The sequence below is a fragment of the Microcebus murinus genome, chromosome 10 (genome assembly GCF_040939455.1).
Source record: "Microcebus murinus isolate Inina chromosome 10, M.murinus_Inina_mat1.0, whole genome shotgun sequence".
Taxonomy (NCBI): domain Eukaryota; kingdom Metazoa; phylum Chordata; class Mammalia; order Primates; family Cheirogaleidae; genus Microcebus; species Microcebus murinus.
In genome coordinates this window covers 60,073,664-60,097,137 of record NC_134113.1, presented here as the reverse complement: position 1 = coordinate 60,097,137, position 23,474 = coordinate 60,073,664, and the positions used below count along the sequence as shown (strand labels likewise).

Sequence of the window (23,474 nt, the reverse complement as noted above, 5' to 3'; positions counted from 1 at the left end):
TCTCATTATTTAAGTCTCAGCTCAAATTTCACCTCTTCAGACAGACTTTCTCGAGCTGTCTAGATAAAGTAGCACCACACACCGACCACCTTATCTCCTATTCTTCATTGCATATATCTCAATCAGAATTATATTATTATTATTTGTTTGAGTGTTAGTGTATGTATCTTCCATTAGAAGGTCTGCTCCATGAAGGCACGGGCTTTGTTTTGTTCATAACTATTGCTTCAGAGCTTAGAAGAGCAGTTGGTACGTAGCTTAGAAGAGGTGCTTTGACACATATTGCAGATTGCTCATTCAATTCCATCCCAACTCTTTCACAGCATGCCTTTCTGCCTCCTAGAGTCTAGAGAGCTAAAGGATACATTCCCCAAACTCCTGTACAGCTCAGGTTCTACACATGAACTAGTTTCTTTCTCTTTCTTTCTTTCTTTCTTTCTTTCTTTCTTTCTTTCTTTCTTTCTTTCTTTCTTTCTTTCTTTCTTTCTCTCTTTCTCTCTTTCTTTCTCTTTCTCTCTTTCTCTCTTTCTCTTTCTCTCTTTCTCTCTTTCTCTTTCTCTCTCTTTCTCTCTTTCTCTTTCTCTCTTTCTCTTTCTCTCTTTCTCTCTTTCTCTCTTTCTCTCTCTCTCTCTCTCTCTCTCTCTCTCTCTCTCTCTCTCTCTCTCTCTTTCTCTCTTTCTCTCTCTCTCTCTTTCTCTTCTCTTTCTCTCTTTCTCTCTCTTTCTCTTTCTCTTTCTCTCTCTCTCTCTCTCTCTCTCTCTCTCTCTCTCTTTCTCTCTCTCTCTCTTTCTCTTTCTCTTTCTTTCTTTCTCTCTCTTTCTTTCTCTCTCTCTCTCTCTCTCTTTCTCTCTCTCTCTCTCTCTCTCTTTCTCTCTTTCTCTTTCTCTCTTTCTCTCTTTCTTTCTTTCTTTCTTTCTTTCTTTCTTTCTTTCTTTCTTTCTTTCTTTCTTTCTTGATAAGAGTCTCACTCTGTTGCCTGGGCTAGAGTGCCTTGGTGTCAGCCTAGCTCACAGCAACCTCAAACTCCTAGGCTTAAGCAATCCTCCTGCCTCAGCCTCCTGAGTAGCTGGGACTACAGGCATGTGCCACTGCGTCTGGCTAAATTTTTCTGTATATTTCTAGTTGTCCAGCTAATTTCTTTCATTTTTTTTTTTTTTTTTTTTAGCAGAGACGGGATCTGGCTCTTGCTCAGGCTGGTCTTGAATTCCTGAGCTGAAATGATCTGCCCGCCTCGGCCTCCCAGAGTGCTAGGATTACAGGAGTGAGCCACCACGCTCAGCCAACACATGAACTAGTTTCTAACAGGCTGAAGTGCCTATGTGAGATATGGAGGGTAGAGAAATTGAGGCAAAGGCTGTGCTTCTCTTGCTTCGTTGTTTCTTAGTTGTTTTCTGTGGCAGTTGTAGCAGAGATCTCAGCACTGTGGGTGTCAAGAGGCAGGGTCTTAGGGCATCCATTTTCTTGGCATGGATAGAGGTAAAGGTGATGTGTTTTTGGAACCAGCAACTGGAGCAGTGGCTTCCTAATGCCCCACTTTCTTGACCTTGGCAGTGGTAGCAGATTCCTTGGCAGGTCTGATCTACATTGTTGTTCTAAATCTCATTCCTAGAATCTTAGAAGAGAATCTGCTCTTCTAGGCCTTCCATTAATTGGGTGTTGTAAACACTTAATTATCTGAATTAAATATATTTCTGCTTAAACCAGCTAGGGTGGCCTCTGTTATTTACAACTGAACTCTGATACACTGATATGGTGTTTAGTATCAGAAATGGTTGCACGGGTGGGAATCTAGGATTGATCATTTGATCTCATTGTGTTTAAAGATGATTAGGGATTCAGGTATCATCAGAGGATGCAAAACTGGTAGTCTTTGGCTTTCAGCCACGAAACCGTTACGTAAATAATTACCTATTGTCATCTGAAGTGCCACTGAATGGTGGTTCCTGAGTATAGCATTATGGGTACAAGCAGTTAAATGACAGTGAGTTTGGGCTGCTGCTCCTACTGCTTTGGACAGCTTAAAGAAAGAAACTGACAGATTTAAGATTTTTATATTGATCATTAAATATGATCAATATGTCTGATTTTGAATAAAAAATTTAGTTTGTTATATCTCAAACAAGAAGCAGTACAATTAATCAAAGTATGTGCCTAAATTATCGACACAGTTTTGCCATTTTAAGAGTAGTTTGTTTATGCCAGCAGCGAAGAAGCCTAGAGAGCAAGTGGTGATGAAATTGCTAACGGTGTTCTCCACAGCTTGTTGAGAATTGAATATTTTTCCTTGCAAGAAGTGGTCCAAAGCCTGGAAGAAGTGGTAGTCAGTTGGTGCAAGGTCTGGTGAATACTGTGGATGACAGAGAGTTTCCAAGTCTAGCTTCTGTAGTTTGAGCAGCGTTGCTTTATGTGACATGTAGGGCCTTGCAAGAGGACTGGCCTGTCTCTATTGACCAACCTCGGCTGCTTAATTGCAAGCTTTCTCATCATTTTGTCCAGTTGGTTGCAGTAGACGTCTGCTGTAATTGATTGACCAGGTTTCATGAAGCTGTAGTGGATAATACTAGTGCTGAACCGCCAAATAGACACTAGTAGACTTTTTGGTGAATATTCAGTTTTGGCCTGTGTTTCGGCACTTTGTCTTTATTCAACCATTGTGCCGAATGCTTGTGATTGTCAAAAATAATCCATTTTCATCACATGTACCAATATGGTGTAGAAATGGTTTGCCTCTATGTTGTGTCAGCAAAGAAAGGCAAGCTTTGAGTCTGATGCTCGTTTAATTCATGTGGAACCCATCTATCCAGCGTCTTTACCTTGCCCATCTGTTTCAAATGGTCCAATATTGTTGGAATAGTAACATCAAACCTTGCTGCTAATTCACGTGTAGGTTGAGATGGATTTGCTTCCACGACAGCTTTCAGCTCATCATTATTCAACTTGGTCTCAGGTTACCCACGTGGCTCATTTTCAAGATTAAAATCAACAGAATGGAACTTCTCAAACCGTCAAGGTCCTGTGCGTTCATTAGCCACATCCTTCCCAAACATTTCATTTAGTATTTCGAGCTTTCTGCGCTGCATTGGTTCACGGTGGAACCCATATTAAAAAATAACCCGAAATTTTGACTTATCTATGGTTTCATAAAAATTGCTCTAAAAAACATTTGGAAAATAATCACAAGCCAAAATGTGTGTTTGACATCTCTAATCATCAGGGAAATGCAAATCAAAACCACAATGTGATATCACTTAACTCCAGTGAGAATGGCCTTTAAAAAGTCTCCAAACAATAAATGCTGGCATGGATGCAGAGAGAGAGGAACACTCCTACACTGCTGGTGGGACTGCAAACTAGTTCAACCTCTGTGGAAAGCAATATGGAGATACCTTAAAGCGATACAAGTGAATCTACCATTTGATCCAGCAATCCCATTGCTGGGCATCTACCCAAAAGATCCAATGACACTCTACAAAAAAGACACCTGCACTCGAATGTTTATAGCAGCACAATTCATAATTGCAAGGCTGTGGAAACAGCCCAAGTGCCCATCAATCCAAGAATGGATTAATAAAATGTGGTATATGTATACCATGGAGTACTATTCAGCTCTAAGAAACAACGGTGATATAGCACATCTTATATTTTCATGGTTAGAGCTGGAACCCATACTACTAAGTGAAGTATCCCAAGAATGGAAAAACAAGCACCACATATACTCACCAGCAAATTGGTATTAACTGAGCAGCACCTAAGTGGACACATAGGTACTACAGTAATAGGGTATTGGGCAGGTGGGAGGGGGGAGGGGGGCGGGTATATACATATATAATGAATGAGATGTGCACCATCTGGGGGATGGTCATGCTGGAGACTCAGACTTGTGGGGGGGAATGGGCATTTATTGAAACCTTAAAATTTGTACCCCCATAATATGCTGAAAAAAAATACAAAAAAAAATATGTGTGTTTGAAAGAATGAGTATGTACCTGCACGATTGAAAAAAAAAAAACAACCAAAAAACAAACCAAAAAGTGTCAAAGCCAAATGTCAGAGATCCCAACTGTCAAACTCAACACTTAAAGAAATAGGACATTCCATACTTAATAACCTAATATATTCAGCTAAACACATAAAAATCCTAGCTTTGCCAGCTACCCAGAGTAAAAGAGGAATTTTGGCTATTAGTTACTGTTTTCCCTACTTGAGGTATGATGTGGGAAAAGCTGATGTATGGTAAATTATGACTATTTTTGTTAATGATTTTACTTTGATCTTTTAATATCTATTGGGTGTCCTTAAATCTCTTATTTGGCAATTGTATCTAAACAGGAGTTCCTTAATCTGTGAGTAATTCTCTTCAGTATTTGAAATTTTCTTAAAAAAATACCAAAAACCTCCAAAAACCTACCACTTGGAGGGAGGCATTTGATTAGATCATTCCTGGGACAGTGACTTCATTGTGTAAGAATTTTAAGTCCTTTCAAGAATTTAACATGTGGTTCATGTGACATTGTAAAAATAGTATCTCACACTAGAGGGCGCCATTTACTTAGATTATCTCTGGAATAATCCCTCCATGCTCCAAGAATTTGGTCAACATGTGCACAGCCTAAAAGCTGTATCCTAGATACTCAGCCCCCATCTCCCTTTCCACAGTTCCAGTGGGGGGCCTCATAGAGGAATTATTTTCACATCATAATCACTTTGAAATAGAAGATGGAGTAAATTTGCTAGCTACTAATGCGGTGGACTCATGCTATGATACTACACATTGTTGGTGTATAGTACATTTGTTTACTTTAACCTGGCTCTTAAATTGGGTGTCGTGATGGGGATGGGGAAAAGAAAGAAAAACATTCAGCCAAGACTGATTCCAGGGAAGTGAGCAGATTATTACACTCTCCTCCTGCCCGATTTTCCATACCTTCTGAGAAATACACGCTCAGACTGGGCAGCTCTGGGAACCTCCCTTGTAGGCTATCATCTTCATCTGATAATTTTGTTCTCAGGGGATCGAACCTCTGGAGAAGAGTGGCGCAGAAATGCTTCTGATGATGGCGTGGGGGCTTTGGGGCCACAAGTAGGTTTTGAGCTTTCCGGGAGACTTTAAAACCTATCACATAGTAAATGCATTAAGGTCAGGCTCTTTGGGACATGACTTCGAAACCCACTAGGTCAGTCTTCCCATCTGAGTCTTACTGCAAAGTCCAGATGCCCAGTGAGGAGAGCATTGAATGCTCCAGAAGAAAAAGTAAATAGTTCTGCCTCAGTTGGCCTCCTGTTCAGATCCTATTTCCTTGGTAACTTCCACTAGCTTATGACCATAGATGAGAAGAGACCAAGCTCTCTTTCTTGGTTTTATCAAACCAAATTCAACTCACATGAGAAAACACTCTCTGATCCCAATTTCTTAATTTTGGATCCTTAATCAGGACTAATAGGGTATGCGTTTACCCTATATATTTACTTTTTATTAGCATAGTTAATTTTTGTTGAGTAATAAACCACCTCAATAGCTTACACGACAACATTTATTTCGTTTATGATTCTGTGGGTTGGCAATTTGGGCTGGGATCATTTGAGTGGTTCTTCTGTTGGTCTTTAAAGGACTCACACATGTACCCTCCATGCCTGCTGCTTCACTGGGCAGTTCTGTCTTGGTGTGTGTGAGATTATTGTCAGTTAGGCTGATGGAAGCAGGCAGACTGCGTGCCTTTTATCACCTAGTAGGCTTGCTCAGGCTTGTTCACATGGCTGTCAGAGCTTTTCAATGCCCTTGAATGTTAAATGCCCGTGTTTCCATTTGCATTATGTTTGCTTGAGTCACATCATCAATGCAAGCCACCTGGGCAATCCCAGTTACGGTAGGAGGGAACTACCAAAGAGGTAGCTATGGGTAAGCAAAGAATATGTGACCATTTCCTGTGGTCTCTGGAAACTAGTCATATTTGACATGTGAACTATGTGAGGATTGTTGAAATACAAGGGTGGGGTGAATCTGAGCGGAAGTTTGGAGGAAGAGACAAGAGGAGTGGGTGACAGATGGCAGGGAAGAGTCAGTGATGACTTCAAAATGTCTAGGCTCAAAGAATGAAAGGAAGGTGGTGCCATGGATATAAATGGGAATGATTTGGAGCTAGTGTGGGGAACAAACTCCTTTCAGAGGAGGAGGTATCTTTGCATCAGTAGAGGAATAGTGGGGGAAGGCAGCAATCAGGGAATAGCAGCAGGAAGAGAGGTCCTGCTAACCAACTGGAAAGTGAACTTGGAACTTCATCTCACTAAGCTGGGGTCTGGAAGCAGCTTATTTTTCTGGAGTTAGGCCTGGGTATAAGCTTGGGAGGGGAGGTAGAGGAGGTGCCAACACCAGGCAGGAAAGTGAACAGTCACCTCTAGCCACATGGGACACGTTTTCCTATCTTTTCAAGCATCTCACTTTTTCTCTCAGTTAATGAGTTTGTCCCAGATTGAGAGTTCTTGTTATCCATCGAATTTTCTTGGTTTATTGCAACAGTAGAGAGAAGAAACTCTTGATAAACCTCCATATCTTGTTATCCTTAAAAGTAATCTCTCTAGATAAATCAACTCTGGGTATTAATTGCATGGAAGAGTCACTCAGTATTGTTTTCTAAAATTGTACATAATTCTTTATACTTTTAGTTGAAATGAGTATAAAGATTGTTTACATTGAACAACTCTCTAGTTGAGTGTCTTGAGCTCTTGGCCTCAGTTTTCTCATTTGTAAAATAAAGAGGTTAAGCCGGTAGGATAGGCAGCCTCTGAGATGACCCCCAATAGTCCTTACCTCCTGGTTTATGTAATCCCCACCCTTTGAGTGTGGGCTTGGTACAGCGAATTACTTCTAACAAATAAAATATGGCAAAAGCAAGGGGATGACATGTCTGAAATTAGGTTACAAAAAAACTGGCCACTATCTTGGGTGTTATCTTGTTCAATTAATTTGATGGAATTCAGTGGCCATGAACTATCTTTTGTATAATGTTACATGGCAAGAAATTGAGGGATTGCCTTTGCAAATAGAATGTAAGGCAGGGGTTCCCAACCTATAGTGAGTTGTATAATTATTTCATTATATATTACAATATAATAATAATATAAATAAAGTACACAACAAATGTAATGCATTTGAATCATCCCCTGCTCCCTAGTCCATGGAAAAATAGCATTCCATGAAAATGGTCCCTGGTGCCAAAAAGGTTGGGGACCACTGCGTAAGGAATTGAATTTTGCCAACAACCGTAGGAGCATGTTTCGGAACAGACCCTCCCTCAGCCATGCCTTCAAATGACACCACAACCCTGGTTGACAGGTTGACTAGAATCTCATGAGAGATCTTGAGCCAAAGCCATCCAGCTAATCAACACTTTGATTCTTGGACTAATGAAACTAAGAGATAATAAATGTTTAAGCCACTAGGGTTTGGGAGTAATTTGTTAAGCAGCAATAAATAACAAATATAGATTTCAGTACCTGGAAGTTGGGTACTGCTGTGACAACAATCTAAAATGGAGGAGTGGTTTTGGGATTAGGAAGTGGGTAGAAGATGGAAAAGCTTTAAAGATTTCAGGAGACTATTAGTGAAAGCTTAACCTTGAAAACACCATTTGTAGAATTTTGAGGTTTGAGGATGCTGTGGGTGAAGGCTTTCAGAAAGCTGAGGAAAATCTTATTGGAAACTGGCAAAGAAGGATCTTTGTTATGGAGTAGCAAAGGCTTAGCAATAATGTCTCCTGCAGTCACGTGGAAAGTAGAAAATGTGCCTAGAGAACTGGGCAATCTAGCTAGGGAGATTTCTAAGCAAAGGTGCCATCTGATTTCTTTTTGATACTTATAGTAAGAGGAGAGAGGAAGGTTGAAGTAAAGACTGTTAAACAAAAGAGATGCACGACTTGATGGTTTTGGAAATTCTCCCCTAATGGTAAAATTAGGGTATGGCTTCTGAGTAAGGATCCAAATCAGGGCACTTTCGTGAAAACTAGTCTAAAGGTGAAATCAATATAATACCTTAAGATCTCAGAAATATTGAGGTGGTGCTTGAGTACAAAGCACAAAAGGCCCTTTAAAGAAGTTAAGAAAGTGCTTCAGAGATTCTTTCAATAAAATAATACAGATACTAAGACATTTATTGTCTTTCAGGCCTTGGTCAGGAGTCCGAGGTAGAGAAGAGCTTATGACGAGGAGATTTGCTGTGGCTGTGGTTTCCATCTAATGAAGTAAGCATCAGGAAGCTACACAGGGGAGCCATAAAGTTCTCAAATGAGTTGTATCAGCAGAAACTCTGTCATCTTGGATTAAAAAGGAGACAGTACAAAATAGAAAAAGGCAGGTGGGTCACCAAAATTCTACTGGAAGAAAGAAAGCGGAGAAAGCCATTCAGCTACACCTGTGTACTACTACCTCCAATGAAAAAGAAAGAATGACTCAGAGGGCAGAACCAACAGCTGCTCAAGAGCTATGGTGAATTGTTCCCAGCTCTTGAACTAATCAAGGAGTTTACAACATTTTCCAGCTGAATTTCATAAGTTTTCTGGACTAGCGATTTTTTTGTGGTTTCCCATTTTTGAATGGAAATAGCTATAGTGGTTGTCCCATGCCTGTCCCACCATTGCATGTTGGGTGTGTGTGTAAGCTAATTTTCCTCTTTAGTTTCTCAGGTCTGAAGACTGGGGAGAACCTTAGTTGAGGGGCTGTGCTTAAGGAACTTCACCCAAGGAGCTTCATCTTTGCCTGGACCTGATTTAGATGATGAGATTGTGAATTTTGAGCAGAATGAGATGAGACCTTTGTTGCCATTGAGAAGGGTGAATATATTTTGTGCATAGGAGGGACATGAATCACTGAGGACCAGAGGGTGGATTGCAGTAGGCTGCCTATGATATGGCTCCTGATGATCTCTACCTCCTGATATTCATATCTTTGTGTCATCTCTTCCCCTGAATATGGGCTGGACTTAGTGACTTGCTTCTAACAAATAGCATATGGCAAAAGCAATGTGATGTCACTTCTAACATTAGGTTACAATTTTTTTTCTTGGGCATTCTTTTATTTGTTTTCTCTGAGGAAAGCCAGCTCCCTGTTGTGAACTGCTCTATGGAGTGGCCCACATGGCAACAGGCACCGAGGAACTATAGCTTGCCAACATCAACTGGAGCAAGCTCAGAAGTTAATCCTCCCCCAGTTGAGTCTTCAGATGAGATCACAGCCCCAGTTGACAGCTTGACTGCAACCTCATGAAAGACCATGAACCAGCAGTACCCAGTTAAACTGCATCCAAATTACTAACCCATGGAAACTGTAAGAGAATAAATGTGTGCTGTTTTAAGCTGCTAAACTTTGGGGTAACTTGTGTGCAGCAAAAGACGACTAATGAAGCCAGATGTTCCACATCTGTAGGAAACATGGTATTGCATTTAGATGAAGAAGTCCTGGGTTTGAATCCTGGTCTCCTCTGTGATCTTTGGCAATTCACTTAAACTGTTTTAAGTATTAATATCTTTATGTAAAATGTGAATAATGATTTTTCCATCTACTTCATAGGCTTAGTGTGAAGATTAAATGAGATTAGTGATGAGGAAATGCTTTAGAAACTGTAAAGCACCCTACAAACACTACAGGTGCTAGAAATGACAGTGGCATGATGATGAACCTCAGCTATCCTAGAGTCTAGGTGAGGGCACCTGGGCACATAGGCTAGCTCTTTCTCATTTCTTTGGCTGACAGAGTACTGAAAACAGGGGCAAACCTAAGGCTGAGGCTTGGTAACTTATGAAGGCTGTAAGCTATAACATATGGTATAAGGACATCTTCCTCATGGCCTGTGGGAAATTTGCACCGTGCTGGGGTAGAATGGGGGCCTAGGCCCCTGAGCTTTGCTTCTTGCCCTGGCATCATGTAGATTTACTCTGGGGAGGGTACGCATTGTTCCCTGGAAGATGTCTTATAGGACTCTTATTTATTTATTTATTTTTGAACCAAGTCATTTTTCTGACTAGGTCTTTCACTACCTGCTTAACTTGTTGGTTCCTGAGAGTATAGATGAAGGGGTTCAAGAGGGGGGCAATAATTGTATTGATTAGAGACACTCCTTTGTTTAGATCAACCCCTTTGCCTGGGGAGGGCTTGACATACATAAAGAAACAGCTTCCATAGCACATGGTAACCACAATGACATGGGAGGAACAGGTGGAGAAAGCCTTCTTCCTCTCCTGGACAGAGGGGATCCTGACAATCGTCCTGATGATCTGGACATAGGACAGGGTGATCAGCACCAAGGTGCTGAGCAGTGCCACCAAGGCCAGGGTGAAATCCACCATCTCCAGCACCTTTGGCCCACGGCAGACCACCTCCATCAGAGGCGTATAGTCACAGAAGAAGTGGTTGATGTGGGTGTCACAGAATGGAAGCTGACTGGTCAGGATGACGGGCACAATGATGAAGGAGAACCCTGCCAGCCAGCAGGTGAGGATGAGCTGTGTGCAGACCCTGCTGCTCATGAGCACGGGGTAGTGGAGGGGCTTGCAGATGGCAACGTACCGGTCATAGGCCATGGCTGTGAGGAGGAAGAACTCTGTGGCCCCCAGGAAGATGTGGAAAAAGTCCTGGGTAATGCACCCAGCAAAGCTGATGGTTTTGGTCCCTGTGGCAATGTTGAGCAGCATCTTGGGCACTATGACAGTCTGGAACCAAATTTCTAAGCAGGACAGATTCCGGAGGAAGAAGTACATAGGGGTTTGTAGGCGGGTGTCCAGCAAGGTCAGGCTGATGATGGTCAGGTTCCCAGAGACAGTCACGAGATAGGCAAGCAGGAGGAGCAGGAAAACTGTCACCTGGAGCTCCTTGGTATCTGTCAGGCCTTGGAGGAAGAACTCGGTCACCATGGTCTGATTGGCCATTGTGGACCTCAAGCTTTTTCCAGAAATGTGCAATCCTGGGCAAATAGGACCACCAGAAATTAGGATGGAGAAAGGAAAAATGTCTCCTGAAGTCCATCATTCCTTTACCTCTCTGCTGCCTCCCCATGGATTCAGGGAAGCAGAGCAGAAGCTTCTGGAGGCTCTTCCTGAGCCAGAAAAGTCACCTCTTTCAGAATCTTTAAGGAATTATTTAATGCCAGTGATTTTCCTCTCTCCTGCTCTTCTTTCCTCCCTCTTTCCTTTCTTTTTTTCCTCTGAGAAAGCCTACAAAGAGTTCCCTGCTGCTCTCCTCAGTCCTCTTTAGAACTATCAAACACCTATTCATCCTTCAAGATCCAGCTCAAGTGTGAACTCTTATACCGAGGCTTTCCTCTAAGTTCTAGGCTGAGCTGGCTGCTTCCTTGTGGCTCCCATAACACACAGTTGTGCGTCTGCTGTATCCCGTAGTCAGTTTTATAGGGTAAGCCTGTCTTCCTGCTATGCTGCAAATACCTTAAGCTCAGAGACTGTTTTCTGTTCATCTGGATATCTTAGCACTTACCTTTTCCTTCTTGGTCGAGGCACTGGTCTTCTCACATCTGTATTCACAACAAATTTTCCTATTTTGTACAGTGTTGCTTGCATATATGTAGCATGTAATTTTGGAGTAAGAAGCCATTTTTACTCACCTGGCCATTTGCTCACGCCAGCGCCTTACTAAAAACTGCCTGACATTCGCATCTGGACTGTAATTTGCTTGAAGATAGAGAATATCTCACCTTCTTTGCTCACCACCCCCCCATACTGATCCTTGGCTTGGGGAGTGGCATATGACAGTTATCTATAGAAATGAAACCCTGTGAGGCTTATTGCGCCCACTTTTCAATGAGGAAGGTAAAACCTTCCTAGAGAAATTAACTACTGGCCTAAGGTCATAGTGAGAAACCAAAAAATAACTGGGAGCAATTTGAATGTTTCCTTGCCATGATCAGCTTCACTAAGGGTCTCAGGCTTGTTATTTTACTGAGAAGAAAGGGAATTTTTTTCCCTTGGAGAATCTATGAATTTTTTATGAGTGATTTTCTCTCACTCTATTTTTTTAAATTTCAGAATATTACAGTGGTATAAACACTTTGGTTACATATATTGCCTTTGCACCACCCGAGTGAGAACTACAAGTGTGCCCCTCCCCCAGAAAGTGTGCACCACGCCCATTAGGTGTGAATTTACCTCTCCCCACTCTCACCTGCCTCACTCTATTTTGTTTGTGATCAATGGCCCAGGAACATCACAGTCCCTGTCACTGGTCTCTAAATGTGGAGGGCACCCACATAATGGAACGTGCCACTTGATCCATCAGGGTATGAGAAGGAGGCATAAGATCCTTCTAGTTATACCATATTTCATAAAATCTAGGAAACAGTCAAATGTCAGATACACTATTATTTTATGTGCCATTAAGAAAGAAAACCTGCTGCCAACAAGACCACAACATTGTGCTAAGATACCACTGATCACGAGATACCTCCCAGTCTCAGAGATATTAAAATGTGTGTCTTAAAGTAACATTTATCGGGTGTCGGGACGGTTGGAGGGGGGAGGAGGGGATGGGTATATACAACCACAACAAGTAATGTGTGTAACATTTGGGGGATGGACACGCTTGAAGCTCTTACTCGAGGGGGAGGAGAGCATGGGCAATATATGTAACCTTATCACTTGTACCCCCATAATACGTTAAAATAATTTTAAAAAGTTGATAAACGATGGCATTTTTCCTTAGCTCCTTTAAAAAAATTCTGTTTTTGTGTATATTTTAAAACATAAACTATATGTTTGTATAGCAGTATATGCAAGTAGTTTAAAGACTGACAAACATACACATATATTGGGGATATTTCCTCAATTTTATTTTTAAAACTTTTATTGATGAGATGTATTATTTAAAAATGTTTGGGGATCTGCTGCCTGTTTCCCCTCCCACAGATGGCCAGTGTTTGCAGAGAGCCCCATTTTTATCCTTGGGGAGAAGATGCTGTTCTTTAGCCTTAGGTTTTTTTTTTTTGAAACAGAGTCTCACTCTGTTGCCTGGGCTAGCTCACAGCAACCTCAAACTCCTGGGCTCAAGCGATCCTCCTGCCTCAGCCTCTCAAGTAGCTGGGACTACAGGCATGTGCCACCATGCCTGGCTAATTTTTTTCTGTATATATTTAGTTATCCAGCTAATTTCTTTCTATTTTTAGTAGAGATGGGGTCTTGCTCTTGCTCAGGCTGGTTGTGAACTCCTGAGCTCAAACAATCCATCCACCTTGGCCTCTCAGAGTGCTAGGATTATAGGCGTGAGCCACTGCGCCTGGCTAGCCTCAGTTTTTTTTTTTTTTTTTTAAGGTTTCTGAAATGTTATTTTCTTGAATGAGTAACAGGGAGCTCCCACCAGGCAGTAGGGAATTTGCCTGATGATTCAGAAACCTTGGTCTTGGGTCATTTCTGGGACCTGGCAAGGAGAGCTGTTACATGCGGCCCCTTCCCTTACAGTATAACGACTTGTTACCTGGAAAGTGGCCTTGGAGATTCACCAGCCCAGGAACAACACTAGCTCTTCAGCTCTCTGCTGATTTCCTAAAGAAGGAGCAGGGAGTGTAATGGCCACAATGGCCTATCTGGTTTCATGAAAAGAGCTCAGACTTGCAGCAAACTCTGCAGAGTTGCCTCCACATAATCTCAGGATTATGTTCCCATAGCTATTTTTTATTTTTTTTTGAGACAGAGTCTCACTTTGTTGCCCAGGCTAGAGTGAGTGCCGTGGCGTCAGCCTAGCTCACAGCAACCTCCAACTCCTGGGCTCAAGCAATCCTGCTGCCTCAGCCTCCGCCCTTTGCACCGCCCAAGTGAGAGCTACAAGTGTGCCCCTCCCCCAGAGAGTGTGCACCACGCCCATTAGGTGTGAATTTACCTCTTACCTCGCCCCGAGTAGCTGGGACTACAGGCATGCGCCACCATGCCCAGCTAATTTTTTCTATATATATTAGTTGGCCAATTAATTTCTTTCTATTTATAGTAGAGACGGGGCCTCGCTCTTGCTCAGGCTGGCCTCGAACTCCTGACCTTGAGCAATCCGCCCACCTCGGCCTCCCAGAGAGCTAGGATTACAGGCGTGAGCCACCGCACCGGCCTGTTTTTGACTTACTCTTCTTTTCTTTCTGACCTTCTCCAACATACCTGTCCCTTCAGGAGGAACAATCCTAAAACACAGCTATCTAAGGACAAAATTCTGTTGCTCAATCAACACCCAAATCATGCAGTAGAAGGGTCAGAGAGAGTCTGAGCTGAGTCTGGAAGCTTCTGCTCTGTACCGTGACCCATGATTTCCCCTGGGAATCCAAGGTGCTGAAGCTTTGTGTCATGTAAGCGGCTTCTGCACAGGTTCCATCCAATGGAAAGGGACACTTGCTTTATCGACTCTTTTATTACAGACTCGGGATCAATTCAGAGAGAAAAACAAATGGTGCTCAGGGGAATCTGCTCTCAGAATTCACTAATGAATTTAGCATATGGTTGTTCTGGCCACAAGTTGTAAGCAGTACAATTTGTGAAAGTCCCAGAAAAAAATTACAAAATATTTACTTAAGAGTTTACCTCTACACGAATATTTGTGTCACTGTCAGTTGTTAATATTGTAGTTGGCAACATCTGTTGGGTAAGTATTCTTGAGAGCTGATAGGTGGGTGAGAAGGCATCAAAGACAACTTGTCACAATTTTGGCCGATTCAATCACAAACATTTATAAACGTCTGGCCTCATCAGTAATTTTAATTTGGTTTTAAATTCTATTGCTAAAATATGCTCAGGTGTGGCATTACCTATGGGTGCCTCTGCATGGTGCAAATGTAGGATGCTACTCTATCAGAAGTCAGACAACGTAAATTCTACTTGTAGTTCTTCTGCTACCCAACACTGGGACCTTGCACTATTCTTTTCCCTTTCCTGAGTCTTAGTTTTTTAGCTTCTAATAGCACTTCATAGCTGATAAGGCATGGTGTGAAATTGCATGACTTTTTGCTAGTCTTATAATGTTTTTAAGCTTTAAGAGCCTTCTCTCATACTTTGTGTATTCTATAGCATCGTGAAGGGGTTTCTGCTTACCTTTTCCATGCCTTCTGTGATCCCACCTGAAATTCCAATCTCCTTTTTTGCCTGCTTACCATGAAGACTCCTAATCATTTCTATTTGCCTGTTTAAAAAAAAAAAACATCTACAGGCCTGGTGTGGTGGCTCACGCCTGTAATCCTAGCACTCTGGGAGGCCGAGGTGGGAGGATTGCTCCAGGTCAGGAGTTTGAGACCAGCCTGAGCAAGAGCGATACGCCATCTCTACTAAAAATAGAAAGAAATTAACTGGACAACTAAAAATATATATGGAAAAAATTAGCTGGCATGTTGATGTATGCCTGTAGTCCCAGCTACTTGGGAGGCTGAGGCAGGAGGGTTGCTTGAGCCCAGGAGTTTATGGTTGTTGTGAGCTAGGCTGACGCCACAGCACTGTAGCTTGGGCAACAGAGTGAGACTCTGTCTCGAAAACAAAACAAAACAAAAACCATCCATAATGTCTTTCTCTGAATATTTTCTAACATGTTTTTCTTGAGATAAAGCAACTAGGTGAGGAGATGGCATAGCAATATTCCTATTGCGGATGTATACAAATTATATGATGAACAAACTTAATGCATCTTGAAGAATGCCATCACTAAACCAGAAATATTGAAGAATTACTGAGAAATTGCACATAGACTTCAGAACAAAAGAGAAACAAAACTGGTGGCAATGAAACACTGAACCATTCATATATTCACAAATTCATTCAGCAAATATTTGTGGAGTGCCTGTTATATATGAGGCACTGTAGAAGGTGCTAATATGATTTTGGGGAAGACAGAATCTAAGTTTTCATGAAACTTATATTCTTGTAGCAAACCAATGCATAATGTAGTTTCAGGTAGTGACAATGTCATGAGGAAAATAAAGCAGAATAACAGAATGATGGTGGGCATGTGAAGGGTGAGAGTGGTATTTTTAGGTAGAGTGGTCAGGGAAGACTTCTCTGAGGAGGTGATATTTGAGCAGAGACATGAATGCAGTTAGAAGGGTAGATATACAAAAGTCAAAGAGAAGAGAACCCTAGTCAGAGGAAAGATCAAGTAGAAATGTGTTTAGGTAGGAATGAGCTTGATAAGATCATGGAGCAACAAGGAAGCAAAGAGTTTCCTTTTACTCATAGGTCTTTTGTCAATTTTTAAATTGGGTTGTTTTTTGCTATTGGCTTGTATACATTCCTCTTACATTTTGAATGTTAACCCTTTAATAATATATGGTTTGCAAATATTTTCTCTTATTCCATAGGTTGGGAGTTTATACATAAAATAAATAAACAAAAATTGGATGAGGTTTAAGAGAATTTGAAGAAACATTACCAAACGATATCTAATAATTACAATTAGAATTTTATACTTTAGCAAAGAATGCACATTCTTTTCTTCTTTTTTTTTAGTTTTTTTGGTAAAGCATGTTGTCTTAATTTTATAGTCCTATATATAGTAGCACACAGTCTCTTTGCATTTAGTAGGTGATTAATCGACATTCATTTATTTTGAAATTTAAACTTTTTTACTTTTATGTTTTAAAAAATGTAATTTAATTTAACTTTTTTTAAGAGACAGTCTTGCTCTTTTGCTTAGGCTACAGTGCAGTGGTGAGATCATAGCTCATTGAAACCTCGAACTCCTGGGCTCAAGTGATTCTGCCTCAGCCTCCCAAGTAGCTGGTACTACAGGCACAGAGGAATGCACCTGGCTAATTTTAAAATATTTTTTGTGGAGACAGGGTCTCCCACTGTTGTCCAGGCTGATCTAAAATTCCTGGGCTCAACTGATCTTCCCACCTTGGCTTCCGGAAGTGTTGGAATTGCAGGCATGACCCACTGTATGCAGCTGAAAAATTTAATTTTAACTGACAGATAATAATTATATAAATTTATAGAGTACAATGTGATGTTTTGAGATATATATGTATACACACACACACACACACATATATATATATATATATATGATGGAATGATTAAATCAAGCTAATTAACATCTATCACCTCACCTTCTTAACTTTTTTTGTGGTGAGAACTTTTAGCAATTTTGAAATGTATATTACGTTATTGTTAACTGTGGTCTCCATGCTGTGAAATAGATCTCAAAAACTTAATCTTAACTGAAACTTTGTACCCTTTGACTAACACCTCCCTATTCCTCCCTACACCTAAGCCTCTGGAACTATCATTCTCTCTGTTTTTATGACTTTGACTTTTTTAGATTCCATATATAAGTATAATTCATGAGATCATGCACTAGTTGTCTTTATATACTTGGCTTATTTCAGTCAGCATAGTATCTTTCAGGTTCGTCCATGTTGCTGCAAGTGACAGAATTTCCTTCTTTTCTGAGGCTGAATAGTATTCTGTTGTGTATTTATACCACATCTTCTTTACCTATACATTCATGATGGACACTTGGGTTGATTCCATATCTTAATTATTGAGAATAAGGCTACAATGAACATAAAAGTGCAGATATCTCTTCAACATACTGATTTCAATTCCTTTGGATATATGCTCAGAGGTGAGATTGTTAGATCATATGGTAATCCAATTTTTGTTTTTTTGGGGGAAACTCCACATAGTTTTTCATAATGGAAAGACTAATAATAGCTGTATTCATTTACATTCTCAGTCACCAACAGTGGGTTTTTTTTTTTGTTGTTGTTATTAAGTTGTATGAGTTCCTTATAAATTTTGGATATTACCCTTTATTGAATATGTAGTTTGCAAATATTTTTCCTTATTTCATAGGTTGCCTTGTCATTTTGTTGATTGTTTTTTGTTATGCAGAAAGTTTTTAGTTTTATGTAGTCTCACTTGTTTAATTTTGCTTTTATTGACTATGCTTTTGACATCATATTCAAAAAATCATTGCCAAGACCAATGTCATGGAGCTTTAGCCACATTTTCTTCTAAGAGTTTTATGATTTCAGGTCCTATGTTTAAGTCTTTACTCCATTTTGAATTGAATTTTGTGTATGGTAGAAGATAAGGACTCCATTTCATTTTTTTGCAGGTGGATATCCAGTTTTCCTAAACCATTTATTAAAGAGGCTATCTTTTTCCCCCACTGTGTATTTTTGGAGCCTTTGTGGAAGATTCATTGATCGTGTATGTGTGGGTTTATTTCTAGGCTGTCTATTCTTTTTCCATTGGTCTGTAAGCTTGTTTTTACGTCACTACAATACTGTTTTGATTGCTATAACTTAGTAATATAGTTTGAAATCAAGATGTTTAATCTCTCCAGGTTTGTTGTTCTTGCTTAACAATTGTTTTGGCTATTTGTGGTCTTTTTTGGCTCCATACACATTTTAGGATTGTTTTTTTCTATTTCTGTTGAAATATGTCATTAGAATATTGACAAAGATAGCATTGAATCTGCAGAGGGGTAGTGTGGAAATTTTAACACTATTAATTCTTTTTATCCAAGGAAACAGGATATATTTATTTATTTATTTCAATTTATTTATTTTTTCAATTTTAATTTATTATAGTTTTCATTGTACAGATCTTTCTCCTCCTTGGTTAAATCTATTCCTAAGTATTTTTTTTTTTTAATGGCACTAAAAATAGGATTTCTTTCTTAATTCTCTTTCAAGTAATTGTGTAGTGAGTATAGAAATGTAACCAATTTTTGTATCTTATAACTTTACTGAATTTGATTATTAGTTCTAACAGTTGTTTTGGTGGAGTCTTTGGGATTTTCTAAATATAAGATTATGTCACGATATCATTTTAATATTATCTACTTTATTTATTTATTTATTTAGAGACAGAGTCTCACTTGTTGCCCAGGCTTAGTGAGTGCCGTGGCGTCAGCCTAGCTCACAGCAACCTCAAACTCCTGGGCTCAAGCAATCCTTCTGCCTCAGCCTCCCAAGTAGCTGGGACTACAGGCATGCGCCACCATGCCTGGCTAGATTTTAATATTATCTACTTTAAATAATGTTATACTGCTTGGAATATTGTGCCCAAACCTTACAACTATATGCTTCTTTTTTCCCCAACTGGCCATATAAAACTGTGATTATACATTTATTTCAGGTTATTAACTGCACAATATAGTATTATAATTTTTGTTTTATACTCAATTATCTTTTAAAATGACTAAAAATAAGACAATGTCTTTTATATTCACTTTGATTGTTACCATTTCTAGTGATCTTCATTTCTTTGTGTAGATCCAAATTTCTGTCTGATATCATGTTTCTTCTACTTGACGAACTTCCTTTAAAAATTTCTTGTAAGAAGATGTGGGAACAACCCAAGTGCCCATCAATTCATGAGTGGATTATCAAAATTTGGTATATGTATACAATGGAATATTACTCAATTATAAGAAGCGACAGTGATCTAGCCCCTCTCATATTTTCCTGGGTAGAGTTTGAGCCCATCCTCCAAAGTGAGGTATCACAAGAATGGAAGAATAGGCTCCACATGTACTCGCCATCAAATTGGCACTAACTGATCAACACTGGTGCTCACACGGTAGTAATATTCTCCAGGGATTGGGGGGTTGGGGGGGTAAATTCACAACTAATGGATGCGGTGAGTATTGTAGAGGGGAAAGGCATGCCTCTAATCCTTGCTTGGGTGAGGCAAAGTCATAAAATGTAACCAAACTGTTTGTACCCTCATTATATCCTGAAATTAAAAAAAAATTCTTGTAACACAGGTATGTTGGCAATGTATTTTCTCAGCTTTTTTATTTTGGCATATTATGGGGGTACAGATTTTAAGGTTTCAATAAATGCCCATTTCCCCCCCTCCCCCCAATTTCTCAGCTTTTGTTTGCCTCAAAATTCATTATTTTTCCTTAATTTCAGAAAGATGTTTTCACTGGGGGTAGAATTCTATGCCACTAGAGTCCTCCCACCCACAGTATTGTAAAGCTGCCAGACCATTGTTTTCTGGGTTTGTATAATTTCTTTTGAGAAAGCTGCTGAAACCCTTAATTTGTTCCTTTGTATGTAGTTTTTTCCCTCTGAATAAGATATTCTCTTTATTATTGGATTTCATCAGTTTGACTACGATGTATCTAAGAGAGAGAGAGTGTGTGTGGGATAGGGTATTTATCCTGCTACCCTGCTGGGTTTTCTGGGATTCTTTTTTTTTTTTTTTGAGACAGAGTCTTGCCCTGCCACCTGGGCTAGAGAGTACTGTGTCATCACCCTAGCTCACAGCTACCTCAAATTCTTGGGCTTAAGGGATAATCCTGCCTCAGCTTCCCCAGTAGCTGGGACTATAGGTGTGTACCACTACACCTGGCTAATTTTTTTTTAGTAGAGACGGGGTTTCACTCTTGCTCAGGCTGGTCTTGAACTCCTGACCTCAAGTGATCTTTCTGCCTCAGCATCCCAGAGTGATAGGACTACAGGCATGAGCTACTGCACCTGGCCCCTCTGGGCTTCTTGAATCTGTCATTTGTTTTTCATTATGATTGGAAGATTATCTGACTATATCACTTCAAATATTTTTTTCTTGTTCTCTTCTTTTGGGACTCATATTGTGCATAGTTTTGAGTGTTTGATATTATCCCATCTCTCTGGAATGGTCTTTTGTTTCCTACTCTTTTTTCTTTAAATTTAATTTGGGTAATTTATATTGATCTATCTTCAGGTTCACTGATTCTTTCCTAACCTGTGTTCAGTAGACTTAGGAGCCCATTACAGGAATTCTTTATCTCTGTCAACAGTCATACTGTTATGACTGGAGTAATAACAGTCAGTGGTAGTTATTTCTGGAGTGTTACTCTGCAAAGGAGAAAGACTTTCCTTTTTACTTTATGCCCATCTTAATCAACAAGCCTGAGTGATTCTTTTAATAGAAAACCACAAAGAGTAGTATCAATTTACATTCAGGTGGATCTTATAATTCATCATCATAGAAGGGTAACCTTGGTGACATGCTGTGGACATACTCACTTTTTGACAGTCAGGAAAGATGATGTGGTATTGTTTCCTCCAGATGTCATGTGGAACAAGTCAAAACCGAGAAGTCAGATGTGAATGAAAGGGTGGAATAAAATGTGACACATTTTCTTTTCTGATAGTAATTGATGCCCTGATTGTTCAGAAAGTGTACAATCTCCCCTTGCTTTAAACTGGTCACTTACTCCTGCCCATTTGTCAATTGATCCAAATTGGAAGTGGACCTGTAATTCCTAAAGATGCTGCCATATTTAAAGTAATCAAAGAACAAAGGGACATTCTACTTTTTAAAGTCTGATTTTCTCAATTTTGCCTGAAGGTTGGTTATAGACTTCTTTGCAATTTTATACTGGTGTAATGATACACATGTTGTCTAGTTTACTCAACAGAGACATTGGGGGATAAATGATTGCCTTGGGACTCAGGTCTGGAAAATGTTAATTAGCATCTTAAAAAAATGATATTGGGAATTAACTTTTAACAGGTGAGTGAGCAGGGAAGATGTGCTAAACAGGTCTGTGAGGAGGCTGACATGGAGTTTCAGTAACAGGATAAAACCTCATGGGAACTGAAGTGATAATCATGATAACAATAGTATAAGGTGATACAGATTATCGAGCAGTTTGCCTGAGCTGGACAGAGTTTTAGAAATTTCCATTGCTTTTTTCATTTTATGCTTATATTATGCTTATAATATTTTATGCTTATATTAGTTGTTTTTAGTAGGCTGTTAACTCACCTACTTATAGGTGTGTATCCTAAGCAAATTACCTAGCCTCTCTGTGCCTCAGTTGCCTCATATGTAAAAATGGGTGTAAGAACAGTACCTGTGTCATAAGTGTGTCATGTGCACTAAATGTGTTAATATATGTGGAAAGCTTAGAAATGTGATTGAAAATAGTAAATGCTCGGTAAGTTATTATTATTATTACTACTATCATGCCCATTTTACAGTTAAGGGAATGAAATAAAAGTTATATAATTTGCCCAAAGATATGTGGCAGGTATTCTGAATTGTTGGCATTTGAAGGCTTGTCTGATTCTTTTAATACAACATGCTCTAGTGTATTAGTCAGGGTTCTCCATAGAAACAGAACCAACAGGAGATCATATGTGTGTGTGTATATATTTATATATGAGATTTATTATAAAAAATTGCTCCATGATTATTGAGGCTGAAAAGTCCCGCAGTTGCCTTCTGCCAGCTAGAGACTGAAGAAAGCCAGTGGTTAGCTCCAATTTAAGTTCAAAAGTCTAGGCCGGGCGCTGTGGCTCACGCCTGTAATCCTAGCTCTTGGGAGGCCGAGGCGGGCGGATTGCTCAAGGTCAGGAGTTCAAAACCAGCCTGAGCAAGAGCGAGACCCCGTCTCTACTATAAATAGAAAGAAATTAATTGGCCAACTGATATATATATAAAAAAATTAGCCGGGCATGGTGGCGCGTGCCTGTAGTCCCAGCTACCTGGGAGGCTGAGGCAGTAGGATCACTCGAGCCCAGGAGTTTGAGGTTGCTGTGAGCTAGGCTGACGCCACGGCACTCACTCTAGCCTGGACAACAAAGCGAGACTCTGACTCATAAAAAAAAAAAAAAAAAAAAAAGTCTGAGAACCAGGAGCACCAATGTTGGAAGCCCATCCTAGCTCAAGAAGTCAGGCTTTGGGAGGGCATATTCTCCCTTCCTCAGCCTTCTTGTTCTATTCAGGCCCTCAGTGAATTGGCTTTATTGGGGAGGGTGAATCTTCTTACTCGGTCTACTGATTGAAATGATAATCTCATCCAAAAACACTAGAGAGACACAGCCATTTAACCAAATGTTTGGTCATCCCATGACCCAGTCAAGTTGACATGTAAAGTTAACCGTCACACACAGAACGCGTCTTTATGACTATGAGGGTCACAGGCGTGGTGTTTGCTTCCTATTGTCATTGACAATCTATATCATCATAGGGGAAACATGGGATTTATTCCAGAACAAGCCCTTTCCTGCCAGTGTTGGTCCATTTTCCACTCATTGCAGCTTTATGATGGAATGTAGGATTCTCTGCGACCCTCCACCCTTTACTCTGTAGACCTGAACTTCCTTCCCCTACGGCTTCTCCCTGTTTCCTTTCCGATTCTGCATCTTGCATTTGGTGAGATGAAAGTTTCTGTTAGGAGGGTTGGTCCAAGGTAAATTTGTGAGTTAATGAAGTTTGTCTTTAGTTCTCTGTGATGAACAATATTTTACTCTTTAGCCCCAGGCAGAGAGACCTAAAAAATGAATGCTGCAAAAACAGGTCTTGAGACAAATAATGTGTAGTTGGTCAGAAGTCTTACAACTCTGAGACTCCTGGTAGGAAAGACAAAACAAGTCCATGGAGATCTGTGAGGTCTTTCTGGCTGAAAGACAAAGACATATAAACCAAAGACAGTGTGTATATTGGAAAAGGATGATGAAGGGAAGACAAGGATGAGAAGATGAAGAAAGCAGGATGGTGGAAATTTGTGGA

General features: G+C 40.1%; 1 protein-coding gene across 1 annotated transcript in view; it reads right to left on the bottom strand.

The window, feature by feature from the left end:
• BLOC1S1 (biogenesis of lysosomal organelles complex 1 subunit 1) overlaps positions 1 to 23,474 on the bottom strand; it is a 154,180-nt gene that overhangs the window by 63,877 nt on the left and 66,829 nt on the right. The window lies entirely within an intron of this gene.